Genomic DNA, 13,629 nt, shown 5'->3' with positions numbered 1-13,629 from the left:
AAATTGATCAAAGGTGATGAGGACATTTATAATGTTACAAAAGATTTCTATTTCAGATCAATGTTGTTCTTCTGAACTTTCTATTCTTCAAAGTAATCTGAAAAAATTCTACTCAAAACATAATAATATTATTAATAACACGTTTTTGAGCAGCAAAACACCATATTAGAATGATTTCTGAAGGATCATGTGATTGGAGTAATGATGCTAAAAAATCAGCTTTGAAATCACAGGAATAAATTACATTTTAAAATATATTCAAATAGAAAACAGTTCTTTTAAATAGTATAAATATTTAATAATTTAACTGTATCTGCTTTGGGTCAAATAAATATATGCTAGATGAGCAGAAGATACTTAAAAAAAAAAACATTAAAAGTCAACATGTCGACATTGCTGCAACATGTGTACATTTAATATACAATTGACACTTAAATAGACAAAGTGAAATGTTGTAACTCAAGCCACAACAGGGGACAAGTTTCATTCTTAAATATAATTTAGCAATTTATTTTATTTGTGCACAGACAGGGTCTTCAATAAGTTAAATTGGAAGTATGAAAACGAAGAATAGTAAATGGAAAAACATTTTCAAGTAACAATTTTTAAGCTATTTACTTAAAAAAATGGAGAGATACCCAACTATTGAAAGTAGTTCTTTATTAATCCATTAAATTACAATTATGTAATGTTATGGCATGCTTTTAAACAATGTTGTAGTAAGGGACAGCATGTTGGGACAGTTGCAACAACTGACAGCTGTGATAAAACTTGGTATATTAGCTTGACACAGTATCATTGATGCATGCTAGCTATTCCTATTAGAAAACACAGATTTAAATGTTATGTTTTTACAATGCTTCACATTGATTTGCAAGCAGCAGTAGATGATGAGATTATCAAATCACACCTCCAGGGGGTCAGTGAGCCAATAATTTAAACTTTTGGAGGAAAGGTTTACGAATCTGTCTTCTAGCAGGGTGTTTTGCATATTATTTATTACATATTAGATTGTGTAGGGCATTAAATGAGGATAAAAGACCATAATAATCATATGGCGCTTTTCCACTGCACGGTACGGCTTGCCTTTGCGGGGTTTTCCACTGCGTACAGTACCTCGTGCTTTTTTCAGTACCACCTCAGCTGAGGTTCAAAGCGAGCCATACTGTTACCAAAAATTTGATGCATAAACCCTGCTGATCACTGATTGGCTGGAGAATATCATCACTACCTGAGACACTAGAACTGCTAAATTAAATCAGCAGAGCCAGTGAAGATGGAACGCAACTTTTTTCCAACAGTGCAACAGTTTCGAACGAGCACACTGTTTTAAGTTTGGATGTCATCAGCCTCTTTTGAAACAAACTCCTTCGTCTTGCAGTTAAAAACATCCACCTGCCAAGAAAAAATAAAACAGTTCCATCAAGACGCATTTGCGTACCGACATGGTTGACAGCTGTTAATACACAATTACCATTTTAGATCACAAACTGTACTATATAAGTTTTATTTTCAACCTGAAAGCATAAATCTAGGCTATGCCTACCGTTTCAAAGCACAATGCAAAACTGTGACATGCATCCACTGACGCTCTTTAATCAGCAGCAGGGCTAAATCAGGAAGCGCGTATACTTACTTGCCTGCAACCCGCCAAAATAAAAGTCTGCTGATTTTAAGTTTGAATATGATGAAAACGCTTTTATTTGTTTATTTTTAGATGCTTTTATCCAAAGCGACTTAAAATTGGGGAATACATAAAGCGATACTTCTTAAAGAGGCAAACAAAGAAAGTAGTAGTAAATATTAGCTTTTTTATTTTTAAGTTTACTATAAAATAAATGTATTTGTATTTAATACTAGGAGGACTGCCTTTTATTTTTAATAATATTATCACACACTATTATTTAGTTTATTTACTATTATTTTAACAATAATATTTAAAACTAAATAAAGTGCAAATAATATTATAACTATTATTAATAATTTTTTTATAGTTATATTTAATGGGTCACGCTATATGCAGTGTGAGGACCAAACCAAATCTCCAGGTTCTCTTATGAAAACCAGGCTGAAAAAACTATGTGCACCCCTGTCTATAACCCTGCCCACTCTAAGTGGTGCTAAACTGCAGTAGAAACACAAAAAAAGCCATGTCGAGCCGTGCAGTAGAAAAGCTTCAATACACACAATCAGTGTTGAGCAGTAATTAGTTACAGTAACATATTACTTTAAGTAACTTGTAGTGAAATTATTTACTATTTAGGTTTCAGTAATAATATTAAATTTTCTATCCATAAAACAGGTCTTTACTTAAGTTACTTTTGATGCCTCAATCCAAAATCCAAAAACCAATCCAAAAACTTTTTAGACTGTAAAAAATAAAAAAATATTTTTTTTCCGGTTTATCATAAACCTCCAGTTTATGAGTCTCAAATACAAAAAAAAAATCAATTTTCTTGAAACTACATAAAAGTCCTTGTCAGAAAAACTAAATTACCCCAAATGTTGCCCCAAGTAGTCAAACACAGTTGTCTGAACAAAGAATTTTATATTGTTGAAATGTTTAGGCTTTTTTTTTACAGTCCCAGCATGCATTGCAGCATGAATAAAGTGTTTAAGTTTAAGGTGGACTGCCACCGGACTAATGATCTTGGTGACAGTGAACAGGCCAATAAATTTGGGAGGCAGTTTATTAGAGATGGTACGGAGAGGAATGTTCTTGGTAGAAAGCCACACTTTTTGACCCACGATGTATACGGGAGGCCTTGACCGGTGGCGGTCGGCTTTAGCCATGGTGCACGCCCCCACTTGGAGTAGAGTCACGCGGGCTCTAGTCCAAGTACGGTGACACCTCTGGACAAAGGCGTGAACGGAGGGGACCGCGACTTCGGATTCTAGACTGGGAAAAATTGGTGGCTGGTATCCTACACTACACTCAAACGGAGATAGGCCCGTAGCTGATATTGGTAATGTATTGTGGGCGTATTCCACCATTGACAGTTGTTGGCTCCAGGAGGAAGGATTCTTGGAGACCAAACATCGCAACACCCTTTCCAAATCTTGGTTGGCTCTCTCGGTTTGACCATTGCTCTGGGAATAAAGTGGGCCGCCTTTGAGAACCAGTCCACCACGGTCAAAACTACCGTGTTGCCCTGGGAGGGCGGGAGGGCGGTAAAAAAAATCTAGTGTGATATGGGACCAGGGTCTAGAAAAGACCGGCAGCACTTGAAGTAACCCATCAGGGGGTCGATTGGAAGTCTTACCAGTGGCGCAAACCGAGCAAGCCAAAACAAAGTGGGAATGTCGCGAGCCATAACTGGCCACCAGAATCGTTGCTTGACCAAAAATTTAGTACAGCTAACTCCTGGATGACAAGCCACATTAGAGCAATGCCCCCACTGAATGACGTTGGACCGTAATCCCTCCGGCACAAATAATCGATTCGGTGGGCACCCGGGCGGAGGCATTACCCCTTCTAAGGCCGTCTTGACCTTCGATTCGACCTCCCATGTGAGTGTGGAGACCACTGATGTCTCAGGTAAAATACACTCGGGAGTAGACGGGCATTCGGAACGGTCAAAAATGCGCGATGAATCGGGTTCGATGTTCTTGGAACCCGGGCGGTACGAGAGAGTAAAATCAAAATGTCCGAAAAAAAGTGCCCACGAGCCTGCCTGGAGTTCAACCTTTTTATGGAGCTAGACGAGTCTCAATAAAGATAAATGCACACACTACATTCACATATGCACACACAGGATTCATACATGCACACACATGATTCATAAATACACACACAGGATACACAAATGCGCACAAAATTCACAAATGCACACACAAAATGTAAAAAGCACAAAAGATTCACAAATGCATACAAAATTCACAAATGCACACAAAATTCATAAATACACACACAATTCAGAAATGCAAACAACATTTACAAATGCACTCAAGATTCAGAAATGCACAGGACAAGATTCAGAAATGTATTTCTGATGCACACACAAATATACCTTGATTTACAAACTGCTTGCGGTCTGTGAACTTCACTGCATTTATGTGTGAATTTTGAGACTCCTCTGACTTGGCTCGACACACAAATGCATTTTTTTTTAAACGGGGAATGATCAGCAACCAATCAGATATCTCCCTTGTTTTAGCCAATCACAAGAACACACCCCACACGGGGATTGTTTACTTCTAAGCCAATCACATGAACGCGTTCACACAGCGCGATATGCCTGTGTCGCAAGCGCGAGCTAGCGCAGTAGAGTTCTGTCTTTCAGTTGGTTGAGACCTCAACATGGCTTCTGGCAACGACAGGGGAGCGGTATAACTTAAAGTGTTTAGCTAGTTTTCTCCTTGTTATGAGATGTTGTTTAATTGTTAATGTTAACCGGTTTAATTGTGCAACTATCAACATAAGCTAGCGAGCTAGGCTAGGGTCAGGCTAGTATCTTTCCATAAAGTTGACATTCTTGTGAATTAAGTGACTGACAGGGTCTGTCGCCCCAATCCGAGGTAGCAGCTCGGGCTTTTGTGCATTTATTGGCCCCAATTTTGTGTTGTAACGTTAACTTATGTGAAACAGGTGTTTCTAATTCTGACTCCCCTCGCGTGCACGCGCATGGCGTGATACAATGGCAGACAGTTGTAAGTAATACATTGCAATTTGTGAATTGGGGTTTGATCGTGTTGAGGATGAGATGTGTCTGAATGAGTTTATTTATGAATTTGGCAATTGACAAATGTCAAATAATGTATTTCATGTAAATTATATTGTTATGCTGTATGAAGCACACGTGCATACAACCATGTACATAATATCTGTGTATTTTATTCTACTGTACTGTAATTGGTTCAGTGTACTGCTGTTGTTGTATCTGTGTACTTGAAAGCTCTTTCTGTTACAAGAAATTATTTAATTATCTTTACAAACATATTTGGCAATAAATGTCTTTCTGCTACCTCTGACTATAGACTGTAGTGTCCTGATGACACTTTTAAAATATTTAACTATTTAGAATTGTTTTCAGGCAAAAGCGGTTTTATTTGCTACTAACACTGATACTGTCCATCACAGAACTATTTACACAACCCCAATTCATGTTATGTTACTCTTCTGTTGGCAGTTATCCTAATAAATGTACTTTTAGTACCACCTTTTCATATTTTTATTATGATTACACAGTTCTGTTGTGAATAACATGAGATGGGAAAATCATTAAGTGTTTTTATTTACAGTTTACACAGTTTTACATCAAATAAAAATTACAATAAGCAAACAATATTTTCAAATAAAACTATAAAAGAAATAAAACTTAATACTTACATTACATTAAAAAAATGATCGAAATAAATCAACATGAGAGTGTGCCCATCAAGGTTCACAAAGATTAACTTCGGTCTTTCCTTGAGTGTTGGACACCGTTGCAGTGAAACCAACGTGGGCACACATCACAGCCAATCTAAACATCTTGACAAACAAATATTGAAGTTAAGCATCAAGTTTACTGGGTCAGGGGCCAAATAAACTCATTCTGGAGACACATCTCATCCTGTAGAATATCTGCAAAAAAGTGTTTAGATTCAATAAGCATTTAATAAAGTGAAGTATGAATTCGCTGAATTCATATGACATTCTTTTGATATGCTCGATGTAGAAGCAAAAGGTCTTCACAGCTTTTCAATGTTATCAACAGAAGGGCAGAGTAATTAAGGCAGATTTAACAAAACTCCTGAAATCGTTCTGCTCTCTAACAAACACATTTTGTTTCATGAAAAGGAATATTGCAATAGAGAAAACGAGCACTTTATTGTTTTACTGCAGTAAAACACACAAACTACAAAAGCACAGCTAGACAGTCCAAGCTGTAAATCAGATACGTTTAGTTAAATACACGATCAAACACCGATACACAAATTGCAATGTATTACTTACAACTGTCTGTTTTCGCAACTGGCGCCATCGTATGACGCCATGCGCGTGCACACGAGGGGAGTCAGAATTCGGCACAACACCTGTTTCACGTTACAACCATAGACTGTATAAAAACAGGTTACAACACAAAATTGGGGCCAATAACTGCACAAAAGCCCGAGCTGCTACCTCGGACCTCCGACGCGTCGACCTCCACCACAAACTGACGTGATGGATCAGGGGTGATTACGCTAGGGGCTGAAACGAAGCAGCTCTTCAGTTTGGCAAACACAGCCTCACCTGTGTCTGACCACCTGAACGTAGTTTTGGGGGAGGTCAAGGCGGTCAGAGGTGCGGCTAGTTGACTGAAGTTGCAAATAAAACGCCGGTAGAAGTTGACGAACCCCAGAAACCTCTGTAGGGCCTTACAGTGAATCTGGACTTGGCCACTATACCACAGCCTTAACCTTCTTGGGATCCATGCGTATTCCCTCAGTCGACACGATATACCCAAGAAACGGAACAGACTGTGCATGAAAAGCGCATTTCTCCGCTTTGACAAAAAGCCCATTCTCTAGCAACCTCTGAAGCACTCGTCGAACGTGCTGCATGTGTTCCTGGAGAGAAGAGGAAAAAATCAATATAACGTCCAGGTAGACATATATGAATTGATCGATCATATCTCGCAGCACGTCATTGACAAATGCCTGGAAGACCGCTGGGGAGTTGGACAGCCCAAAGGGCATGACCAAGTATTCAAAGTGCCCCCTGGGGGTGTTAAAAGCGGTCTTCCATTCATCCCCCTCCCTGATACGGACCAAATGATAAGCATTACATAAGTCCAATTTCGTGAAGATCGACGCTCCCTGCAACCTCTCGAAGCCTGAAGACATCAACGGCAAAGGGTAAGTATTCTTTACCGTGATGTTGTTCAGTCCCCGGTAATCAATACAAGGTCGCAGCAATCCGACTTTCTTCCCCACAATAAAGAACCCCGGCCCCACTGGAGAAGAGGAAGGGCGGATGAACTTCGAAGCTAGAGAATCAGAAATATATTTCTCCATAGCCTCCCTTTCTGGGACAGAAAGTGAATATAATTTGCCTTTAGGCGGAGACTTACCTGACAGTAAATCTATGGCACAGTCATAGGGACAATGCGGAGGGAGAGAAGCAGCATGAGACTTACTGAACACTGCCTTCAGGTGGAGTTACTCCGCGGGCACGTTAGACAAATCCACTGCTTCCTCCTGAAACACAGACATAGAAACAGACGCACAAGCAGACACTAGACAAGACTCATGACACTTGTTACTCCAGGCCAGGATGGAATGCAATTGCCAGTCTATTTTGGGGTTGTGACAGAGGAGCCAGGGATGACCAAGTACTATGGGTGCAAGGGGACAGTCAAGGATGTAGAATGAGATGATTTCTGAGTGATTGCCTGATGTGATGAGGGTAATGTTTTCAGTGATGTGCAAGATGACCGGCAGTCTCTGTCCATTGAGGGTGTGAACCGTGATCTGGTGAGTGAGGGGTCTGAGGGGAACTTGAAGTCTGCGTGCGAGTGCATAGTCCATGAAATTACCTTCAGCCCCAGAGTCCAGAAGTGCTTGACCGTCGTGAAGTTGTGCTGACCATCTTAGTCTTACCGGGAGGAGAGTAGATGATGATGAGGTCTTCTCGGCGGAGATCCCACCCGATAGTAGCCTCATACTTACTACCGGGCTTGGCCTTTTACCGGACAGATGTAGGCGTGATGACCGGTCCCCCCGCAGTAGAGGCACAGACCCAGGGACCTCCGCCTCCCCTTCTCCTCCCGGGAAAGCTGAGCTCGCCCTACCTGCATGGGCTCGTGATCGTAGGAGGGGCTGGACGCGTCCCCGCCGCTGACTCGAACATCCGTATGGGCTCTCGGTGTGGGATTGGGTAGGTTACGTTGTTCTACTCGTGTAAGTCGTGCATCTACCCTCAGTGCCAGCTCAATGAGCCCACTGAGTGAGGTCGGAAGGTCCAGGGAGTAGATCTCCCTCTGGACGTAGTCAGCCAGCCCATGCAGGAACATGTCCCACTGCGCCTTCTCGTTCCATTGACACTCCACCGCCAGGGTGCGGAACTCGATAGAAAAGTCTGAAAATGATCTCTCTCTTTGACGTAATTCGGCTAGCTTCCTAGCCGCCTCTTCCAAGCCGCCTCTCTCCCGGCGTCAGCTCGATCAAAGACCCGCTTCAACCTCGGAGGAGAGTGTCTGGAACGAGGCGCAGCATGGATCTTGATTCTCAGTGAACAGTGTCAACACTAACCCCACCTTGGCTTGTTAGTTGGAGAAGGTCAAAGGTTGTAGAGAGAAGTGCATATCGCATTGTGTGAAGAAAGCTCTACAGAAATTCGGCTCACCCGAGTAGGTTTCCGGAATAGGAAGGCGTGGCTCCGGCTGGGGGGGGGGTCTCCGATGGTGTGGGAGGAACGGGCGGTGTGAGCGGCGCAGTGGGGGCTCGCAGAAGCTGTAATTGCTGGGTGAGCTCGGACACCTGCGCCACCAAAACCTGAACAGCGCGACCAGTGTCATTAAGATTCCGTTCCTGGGAGTCCATCCTTTGAGCACTGGCGCTGAGGAACTCTTCCAACGCCGATGATGGGTTACTCACTGCTTCCATGGGTGGTCAGATCGTTCTGTCACGTTCGAATTAAGGACAGGAAGCAGTTGCTAGTAAATTGTTTATTAGAGAAGTATTGCCAGGCTGGGTTGATGGTGGGTGACGCAGGGACCTCGATGGCAACATAGACTGGTGAGCAGGTGATTGAGTGCGCAGGTGGGTGATGGTGAGGGATACGTATGATGACTGGTAATTCCAATAGCGACTGAACAGGAACAAGACACAAACGTAGCTGAGCAGATGGAACACAGACGAGAATCACGGAGGACCTCAAACAACAATCTGACAAACAAGAGACGAAAGACAGGGCATTAAGTTGGCTGGTGGAATTAGCTGCAGCTGCCGCAGATCAGATGATCAGCGGTAACACCCACATGAAACAATCAACATGACGTAACATGAGACGAGCAGGAAACGGTGCATTCATGAACCGTGACAGTTGTACTATGATGTAAAGAGCTCATCTTTTTAATATTTGTTTGATGTCGCCGTTCTTTAGGTTTGCGTGTCAGGTTTTGAGGTCTAGAGTATGTTCAATCTCTTTTGTCCATTTTTTGGATATCTTCGTCTTGTAAGCTGTTTTACAAAGACAATGTTGTCTGCTTATTAGACTAACTTATCCTTACACGTTTCTCATTTGTAAACAAACATAAATTTGGTATTGTGGTGACTTTTTAAACAATTTTTATTTTTTGTTCCAGGAAACAGAAAAGAAAATGAGTTACTTCAATGATAGAAATTGTTGTTTCAGCTGCTGTGACAATATTTTTTCTGTTAGTAAAATAATAAAATCAGCATTGCATGAACAAACAAATTTACTTTGGCTCAACAAAGTATCTTTATTGAGCAGAACTAAAAATCTATTGTTGAGAAAACTCAAAAGTCTCTTACTGCACCAGGTTGCCTTTCTTTTATAAGTATTCTCAAGTTTATTTTTTACACTGTAGATTTACTATCATAATTTTCATGACTTGCACAGGCATATGAAGACTGCAGCAAACTTGGAATATGGAAAAGCTTGCATTCAGTGGATGGAAATAATGCCATTACATTGTTTTTGTCAAGAGAAAAGATGATCTGAACATTGATTTGTAAGTTGTGACATTAAATTACTGGGCATTACATGGCTTGCCCACCCACACCCTTCTAATCCTGATATAACTCTCATCTGTCCCTCGGGTCATTTTGACCCTGTTAGATCATGGTCTCCAGGCCAGTTAATATTTAGGATCCAGCACCAGATGCCAGATCCTGTCAGAAAATATCAGTTTGTCCAGTAACAGAATAACTAGTGAGCAGTGCTGTTAACACCCAAACCCTGTCAACAGCAAGTCTTGTCTGCGGTCCAAAATTACCCAAAACGAGTGTTTAAGAGTCTTCTGTCAGTCAAGAGGTTGACAGAGAAAAGCCAGAGAAGCGCAGAAGCAGGAGACAAAGTGAGGATTAAAAAGTAACAGAGTTTATTGAACAATCTTAGTTGCATATGTCACAAATATTCAAACTTCGTCTGACCAACATAACTTCAACATGTATTGAAAGTGACATCACATTCAGCCAAGTATGGTGACCCATACTCAGAATTTGTGCTCTGCATTTAACCCATCCAAAGTGCACACACACAGCAGTGAACACACACACACTGTGAACACACACCCAGAGCAGTGGGCAGCCATTTATGCTATGGGAGCAGTTGGGGGTTCAGTGCCTTGCTCAAGGGCACCTCAGTCGTGGTATTGCCGGCCCGAGATTGTTATACCAAAACTGCTTCACAGCAACAATTTAAAGTTAAATTTGAGTGATGTAGTGGAGACCAGTGAGTTTAAATGTTGTTTAAACGTATGTTTATTTCATATTTATGAAATTGTATGAATATACATATGTGTAGGATATAATTCAGGTAGATTATATATATATTACAAAATATGGATTTTGTAATGTTTCAATATATATATTGTAATCCATAAACAACCAAATTGAATCCTTAAAATGATCTCATTTCTCATGTTTCACTCGTTTTGCTCAGTTAAAAATCTCCATAGGGTTCTATATACCCCTCTAGTGGCTGTAACCATAAAATGCAATCTTATGTAATTTTTCCCCACCAGATGACATCAGAGACACCAAAGTCCTTTCAGGCAAGTCGTGCCACTGGTCGCCAGCTTGGAAACGCCTCCGGGCAGCTATTTCAGAATAACAATACCAGCTCCTATCTAAATGAATGGGCAGAGTGTCAGAACTGCACTTTCACTGGTCACCGGGACATAAAAACAGCATGTATAGAAACAGCAGTGAAATATGATAAAAATCGCTGAAAAACTTTGATGACTTTGCAAAAAAATAAGGTTTAAAAAGCCTTTTTCCCCACAGGTTATGCCTTTACTACGCATGCGCAAGGGTTCTTCAACTGTGCGCATACATCAGTGGAACCAGACGATAGACTTAAATGTTTCCCGGCTTGACTGTTAAAAGCAGATGATTGGCTTTCCAGCAGGAGGGGCGGGACATGTGCACACAACCGCCATCTTTGCCGTTACGGGTTTTCCTTATATATATGTATTGAGGATTGAGGAAGTGACATGTCTCTTATAAACTGTCTCTGGAGACACTCAGTGACTCAATTCCAAGGTCATCTGTTGGTTTTTGATCAATAAATTAATGTACACTGTAAAAAATAATTCTGTGGCTTAGTAAATATTACAGAAATGTTTAACTTTATTAACTTAATAAAATCTCAGAATATCGTGTACTTGATTGTTTGAGGTAAACATACCAAAATAATTGAGTAAAAACCAACAGTTCATTTTATCTCAAATTTACATATATATTTAAGTTGTTTTCAATAAAATTATTTAGTATTTGACTAACCAATTATTTCTTTATAATATACTTAATATATTTGTGAAATTTCTATCAAAATATTTGAGAATGTTGAATTAAACTGATCTGTTTCAAGAAACAGAAATATTACTTAATTCAAATCAATATTATTAATATATTTAACACACTCTTAAAATTTGAGTAAGTTTACTCAATTAAAACAATGCACCCCTCCCCCACCCTCTGACGTGATGACAACTGGACGGTTGGTTGAGTCAGTGAGCGTGGGCAGTTTGAACTCTCCAGTCTCCAGACAACAGCTCTCTTCTCAGCGTCGCAGATTTGGGGCATTTCCTCTGTGAAATTCAGGTTTGTGTATGTTTTATTTTATCTATAAAATCTTTACTGTGCTTTAAATCATATTTAATGCAAAACAACATACAGAGGCGTAATTCGACACCTAAACGAGAGTCGTGCCTGTCTTTTTGCATGATTGAAACGCTTTGCATAAACGCATGACTTCATTCGTAATGATAATAAATATAATTATTATCATTTGGATGATAAAATGTCCTCAGAACTGTCACTGTTTGTTTATTGGCAGGTTATGTCAGTCACTCGCAGTATCTATCGGCTGTGAGTGAAACGCAGGACGGCGGTATGAAGTTCAAAGTTCACCCGCAGAGGCGAGTCCGTCTCCGGCACGTGGACTAGCGCTGATCCGGTGGATATTGGGTTGATTTGATTACACTTGAATTAGGCTACCTGAATTTTTAAATATTGAATTTTTACTTATAAAATGTTTGTTAAATGAGTTTAAATGTAGGCAATATTGTATACAGTGTAAAATGTGCTGTATTGCTGTACTCATTGACAATAAAGGCAAATGTCATGTATAGTGGTGGTTGTGTGGAGTACTATTTTACAAAGGTTTAGAGAAAATAAAAAGTTAATATTACTCATTAATAAAAACAGTTAATATTACTCATAAATATTGTTTCTAAATGTTTAAATGTTCAATTATTTCTACTCAATTTTATTTGTTAATGTACCAGATGCAGTTACTCAGATTTACTTAATTTATTTACTTGCATTTACTCAATTCATACAGTATATTTCATTGATTTCACAGCTTTAAAATTTACTCAATTTTTTTGAGTGTAAAAATGTTTCACCAATAAAATTGAGTAAATAATAGTTAAACTTTTTACAGTGTACAAAAAACTGCTTATTTGCATATATTTTCTTAAAAATCCACAATAAAAGGTAAATATGATAAATATAATAAAAGCTGGTGACTGGTCTGTTTTCACCTTGTGTGATGCTTTTTTGCTCTTTTGTTTAATGTGGATTGATGCTGCACTTGGAGCTTTCATAGAGCCTGGAGGCAAGCAGACATAATAGTTCAGGCAAAGGGTTATGGGAGTTGGAGTCCAATGCAAATAAACAATAGCTGAGCAGCAACCTCACGCTCTCTCTCGTGAAGCCAACAAGGAAGTGACTAAAACTGTCCACTTGAGGCTGGCTGCAAAAGGGAGTCAATCCCATAGACTTCCCATGTTAAAATGCCCAACTTTACAGACCTTTTTGGTCTATATAGCTAATTTTGCCCTTCATGACAACTTTAAGGGGGGTGATTTTTTTTTTATAACTCATCGGTTTAATTTATATTAAGCCTTAAAGTTCTGCATAATTAAGGGCGTGGCCACTTGAGTGACAGGTGGATTGCCGCTGCTGACACTGCCCTTGAGCTAGGTGGGCTTGGCTTCAGCAACCAGCCCCCGTCTTTTTGCCCATTTTTTATTGTTCGCGAGAATCTTGCGGTGACGCGCTTCCAAGATGGTGACGACCAGCTGTGCGCACTTTAAGCTTTAAAAACAGATTTCAGGAGTGTACGGGTGACGTCACGGACACTACATCCATGTTTTATACAGTCTATGACAATAGTTCATAATAGTGCCCTCTGGTGGCTATCAAGGGCATACCAGCTGCTGACTGTGACAGTAACTAGTAATAAATGACAATTTTGAGTAACGAGCGCAAAACTTCACACAATGTTCTGTAGATATATACATCCTGGCACCCATTCCGATTGTTAGGTGGAGGGCTGTTGGATTATTTTTAAAATATAACAAATAATAATGTGTCCGATTTGTCCATCTGTTACCCCTCCTGTTTTATAATCACTGTCAACATGAACATATGTATATATCTATTCTAAAAAATATCTAATATAAAAGA

This window comes from Carassius carassius, chromosome 16 (genome assembly GCF_963082965.1).
Source record: "Carassius carassius chromosome 16, fCarCar2.1, whole genome shotgun sequence".
Taxonomy (NCBI): Eukaryota; Metazoa; Chordata; class Actinopteri; order Cypriniformes; family Cyprinidae; genus Carassius; species Carassius carassius.
The sequence above is the reverse complement of the archived record's forward strand: the minus strand, read 5'-3'. Positions refer to the sequence as shown.